The following is a 6,000-nucleotide window of genomic DNA, read 5'->3' on the forward strand; positions in this document are numbered from 1 at the left end:
ATCCTCTGGCTTTAGCTTCCAGAGTCTGGGACTATAGGCATGTGCCACCATGCATGATGCAAAAGCTCTTTTTAAATATTCATCATAAAGACTTTGTTTTTAATATAAATTTAAAATGAAGGAATTGGGAGCGGGGAGGTACTAGGAATTGAACTCAGGAGCACTTGACCACTGAGCCATATCCCCAGCCCTAGTCTGTATTTTATTTAGAGACAGGGTCTCACTGAATTGCTTAGTGTCTCACTTTTGCCGAGTCTGTCTTTGAACTCACATTTCTCCTGCCTCAGCCTCCCTAACTGCTGGGATTATAGGCATGCACCACTGTGCCCAGCTAAAAAGAAGGAATTTTAAGAAAATCTAAAATACTGCATATTTGAAATCTGGATTTGTTTTATTAATCACTGATTCAGATATGAACACAGACATTCCTTTCAGGGCAATCACTTAGTTAATTTTCTAGATTAAAAGGAGAGACAGCAAGTATTATACTCTGTGTTAAGCTAGCACATAGTCTTCCCTTTGTTCTCTTCTATGACAGATGAGAGCAATGGCTGTACTTCATAACTCAGAGTGGCAGGATAACAGCAGCTGGAACTCCCAAAATTGTCCTCACTACTGGAAGGTAGGTTTCTCTCTCTGAGGAACCTGCCATTTCTGAGAAAAACAACAGAATAGCTTTGAGGAGATGGTTGTGGGGGAGGTATTTATTTGCAATTTATCAGGTATACTCTTTGGATAAATAGAAGATAAATATTTTAACTCCCTCATACCTCTTTGCATCATGTAAGAAAAATAGGTATCTCAGTAAAACAATTACTTCCACATTCTTAAGAAAAATTAGTCTATAATTCTTAAGCATATCATTATGCTTATTAATAATAGGGTCTCCTAATAAGAAACATAACATATTTTAGGAGACCCTAAAATCCTAATTGAATTAAGCAATACAAATTTCTTTTCATAAAAAAAAAGCATGGTTTTAAAAAGTGACCTGTAATGAACACACACTTCCTGGGGAAACTGTTCTTGCTTTTCTCTATCTGTGAGTGTCATTGAGCAATTTTGAAATGACTTAAAATCTAGTTCATATAACAACCCCACATTGAGTTCAAAGAGTCATCTAGGGTGGGTGAAATTCAAGTCCTTGTATCTACTAGGATGAGATATCAAGTTAGCAGGTGAACTGCAGCCAAAGAGTTAATTGCCTGAGCTCCTGCAGAATTGATCCTACATTACTGAGAAAGTCTGTAGAATACAAGAAGGGCACATGGAACAGAACACAGGTTCACTTGCTAGAAAAATAATCCTTTTATAGTTTGGGCAATTTAAACTCTTTTGTAATGGGAAATCTTTTTTAAAAAATATAAGTATCATAAAATACTTTCAGATGTTCAATGACATCTTCAGAACTCTTTTAAAACCATTTGAGGTTCACTAGATGCGAAGTAGATAAATCAGTACATAGAGTGCATGGGTCAACACACATTTCTTGAACCATAAAAATGGGATTTTAACCAAAAGTATTAAACATCACAGACTATTATTCTGTATTCACAGGGCGATTCAACAAATATATAGCTAAGTTATACAGTTATCTCAGGAGAACTAGAATGGTGATCTTTTATTCTCACATTTCTGAAATAAAGTTATAGCTAATTTCCAGTGTTCAAGGCTTCTCCTAAATATAGACAAAACTTATGAGATTATAAAATATTATTTAATCACAGTGCTGTATTCCAAAAGTCACGAATATATAAAAGTAGATACTAGATTTTTTTTACCACTAATATATATTATTTTTGACATTCATTCCTCTGGGATATTTTCCTTTTTTTAAAAGGTTCTTTAAATTTTCATAAAATATTGTGCTTTGAAATAACCAAACAATTACAAAAAACTGGGTCTTTCTTGAATATCAAGTTTTGGACTCAATATTTGTTTTAGTCAGCTTTTTGATCCCGTGACTAAAAGATCCAACCAGAATAATTGTAAAGGAGGAAATGTTTATTTGAGGGTTCATGGTTTCAGAGGTCTTAGTCCACAAAAGTCCGGCTCCATTCCTCAGGGCTATAGGTGAGGCAGAACATTATGGTGGAAGAGTGGGCCAGAGGGAAGCGGCTCACATAATGTTCAAGAAGCAGAGAGAGACTCCACTCACCAGATACAAATATATATCCCACAGTCTCGCCCCTAGTTACTCCCACCCCCCCGCCACACCCTACCTGCCTTCAGTTACCACTCAATTAATCCCATCAGATGATTAATTCATTATTGGGCTAAGGCTCTCATAACTCAATCATTTCTTCTCCAAACCATCTTGCATTGTCTTAGGTGAGCTTTTGAGGGAAACCTCACATCCAAACCATAACAATATTATTTAATATGTGGAAATGATTGAGTTAATTTAATGTAATTATTTCTATGGATGATTTTCTTTTAGTAAAATAACAGGTTCCTTTTATTGAAAAAGTCAAATATGCATATAATTCACCGAAAACTATAGCTGTAAAGTTCTCTATTATTTACAGGTATTTCATGAAATATTGCAGAATTAAATGGCTTAGAATATAGTAAGTTAGCTCCCTATAGTTGAGTTAAAAGAGGTTCCAGGGATTATGAACCTACAGTGAAACACAGATCAGGTAAATGAATATATTCAATCCATTAAGATGGCCTCTAGTCAGGTTTACTCTGAACCTTACTGGATGTTGAACATTTATATCTTTCATAAGCATTACCAGTGTCTTGGATACTCCGCATGCAGCCAGGAGGCTTCCCAGGATGCTCAGGGCTTCTCAGACTCTGACTCATTTGACTCCTGAAAATGTCAGACTTCCCTAGTGGCTGCATATCCTGTCCAGATGCTTAATCTTAAAAACACCTTTAACCTTAAAACTAGACCACAATTACTTAAAAGATGCTAAAGTATTTAAAGAGAAGCTTCTAGTATTTGTTTTCCATGTGATATATTTGTTTTTTTTAATGTCCGGGTATTATAAACTAGTCTCCACACCATTTTTCAGTCTTATGCTTTGCTTCTTCAGATCCCTAGTGTTTAATGTTACTGTGGACTTACAGAAGGGTTGCCTGGCACTAAATCCTTTTTTTGGCAAGTCTCAAGACCTTGCCTGGGGCAAAGCTACAAAGTGTTTTGTTGTCAGCTTCATACTAAAGGGTAAACCATCTTAAATATCTTAGTTGCTAATCAGGTCTCTCAAGTTGCTCATACACACTATGGGACAGCACTATGGGACTCTCACCTTGGCCTGCAGCATCTGTGTTCTTGCTGATGGACATGACAGACCAAGCAGCAATGAGCTTGCTCTGAACCTGTGACCAAGTCAGTAACGTGCTCCTTTCAACCTTTGTTATTTTTCTTTCCTGCTCACCCTATAGACATGTTTTCTCCCTGCTTGCCTGATACCTTGCTACTTAATAAACTGTTAGCCCCTAAGTTTTGGAATGGGCTGAAAAATGCAAAAACTATTACGGTATTTTTAACATGTCAATAATTTATGAGATAATACTCATTTTCTTTGGACAGCATAAAATACATAAAAATGAAACTTTAAAGGGGAAAATTAAAATTATTTTCATTGTAAAATAACTTACATATTAATAGCATAAAATATTTGATCTCCCTAACTACTATGAATTAATTATGTGGTAATATTACTAGCAGTATATTCAGCAGAGCAATATAATTGAATATGTATCAGAGTTAAGCAAACAAACCAAAAACCTGCCTTAATTCTTTTGATTTCATGACTTAAGTAATTTTATTTGATTGCAACTTCATGATATATTAATAGAGTTAGTTTAAATGTTTAATGATAAGTTAAATAAATATAAATAAATTGATTAGAATAAAAATTTAGCTGCTTTAAGCTGGACAAACTCTTCCCCTCTGAAGTAACAACCTGGGTTGTTGCCAATGCTTACAATGGCAGCCATGTGGTATTGAGAAACCAATCTCTTTATATATTTTACTCAAGGTTTTACTTCTGTATATTATGGTTTAAGATATGTTATGGCTTATAATATCACTTGCGTATTTAATCTAATGGAAAGGTAATGAGTGGAAGGAATGGACACAATTCCTATAGGCCTAATCCAAGATCATGTGTCAGCATCCAGAATTTGGTCATAATGCAATATTACCCAGCTTCAAGCAAGATTTTTAAGACAGCAGCCTTTTCCTGAGAGAAGTGCTAAGTTAAAACATATGGATTCTATTTTTTTTCTTTTTGGTACTCAGGGGCACTCAACCACTGAGCCACATCCCCAGTCCTAATTTGTACTTTATTTAGAGACAGGATCTCACTGAGTAGTTGCTAAGCTCCTCACCACTGATGAGGCTGGCTTTGAGTGCAGGATCCTCCTGTCTCAGCCTCCTGAGCTTCTGGGCCTATAGGTGTGTGGCACTACACACAGCTGGATTCTTGAGAAGAGCGGATGAACTCCTAGGGTGATCATGTGGTGAGGGCAAGAGCCAACCCTGGGAAACATTCCTTGTTGAATGTCAACAGCCTTGACACTGGGTTCTTCTGGAAACAGTTATCAGAAGTTCCAGTGCAATGGGCTTCCTGGGTGCAGCAGGATGATAGTAGGATGTTCCTAGCACTGTAATAGAATAGCTGCAAAAATATTTCTAGCTCTATAACTTTTAGTGCACAAAGAAGCCTCTTGGTAACTCACAAGCCTTGAGCAATTTACAACGCCCCTAAAGTTTAACTTCCTAATTATGAGACCCTATATAATAAACTTGCAGAGTTACTTCTGGGTCACTGTTCCTTCATCACAGTGTAGTGCCCCATGTGGCCCCAGCTTTGTTTAAATTTGTCTATGTGTTTTCTTTGTCTCTGTGTTTTTCTGCATCTCCCATTGCCTCTACTTGAGATCCTTTATTAATGCTGTGCCAGTCACAGTAGATTCTAATTTGCAGGAAAATGGAAAGGAACCACCATTTGACTCTGTTATCCCACTCGTCAGTTTAAACCCAAAAGACTTAAAATCAGCATTCTACAATGACACAGCCACTTGAATATTTATAGCAGTTCAATTCACAATAGTCAAGCTATGGAACAAGCTAGATGATTGGATAAAGAAAATGTGGTATATATATACACAATGGAATATTACTCAGCCAAAAAGAGGAATGAAATCATGTTTTTTGCCAATAAATGGATGGAACTGGAGAATATTATGCTAAGTGAAGTAAGTCAGTCCCTAAAACCAAAGGCCGAATGTTAGCTTTCTGATATGTGGATGCTATATCCACATATAGCATCCATTAGATTAGAATTCATTAGATGAGACAAAGGGGAATGAAGAGAAGGGAGGGGGAATGGGAATAGGAAAGACAGTAGAATAAATCAGTCATATCTTTCTTATCCTCAAATATAAATACACTACCCATTTAACTCTACATCATGTACAACCACAATAATGGAATCCTAATAGGAACAAGTTATTCTGTTTGTATAATATTTCAGATTACACCCTACTGACATGTAAAGAATTTTTAAAACATATTTTATAAAATTACTATTAAGTAAAGAAAATGGATGGAACTCCAGAACATTAAGTAAAATAAGGCAAACTCAGAAAGTCAAGGTCATTTTTTTTTTCTCATATGTGGAAGCTAGAGAGAGAAGATAGAAAGGGGAAAAAAAGTGTGTGTGTGTGTAGGAGGAAATCTGATGGAAATAGAAGGGAGATAAGTAGAGAAAGGGGAATAGCAGAGGGAAAAGGAGAGAGAAAGGGGGATTCCTGGGAACAAAACTGGTGAAATTATAGTGTCATAGTATGTGCATGTGTCTTAGCTTTTTCATTCCTGTGATCAAACAAACTGACAAGAACAATTAAAGGAAGAAAAGTTTATTTGGGGGCTCATGGTCTCAGAGGTCTCAGTTCATACTAGGCTGGCTCCATTCCTCAGGGCTTGATCTGAGGTAGAACATCCACCAAGGTGGAGGAGTAGGGTGGAGGGAAGCAGCT

Source organism: Marmota flaviventris, chromosome 15 (assembly GCF_047511675.1).
Source record: "Marmota flaviventris isolate mMarFla1 chromosome 15, mMarFla1.hap1, whole genome shotgun sequence".
Classification (NCBI taxonomy): Eukaryota; Metazoa; Chordata; class Mammalia; order Rodentia; family Sciuridae; genus Marmota; species Marmota flaviventris.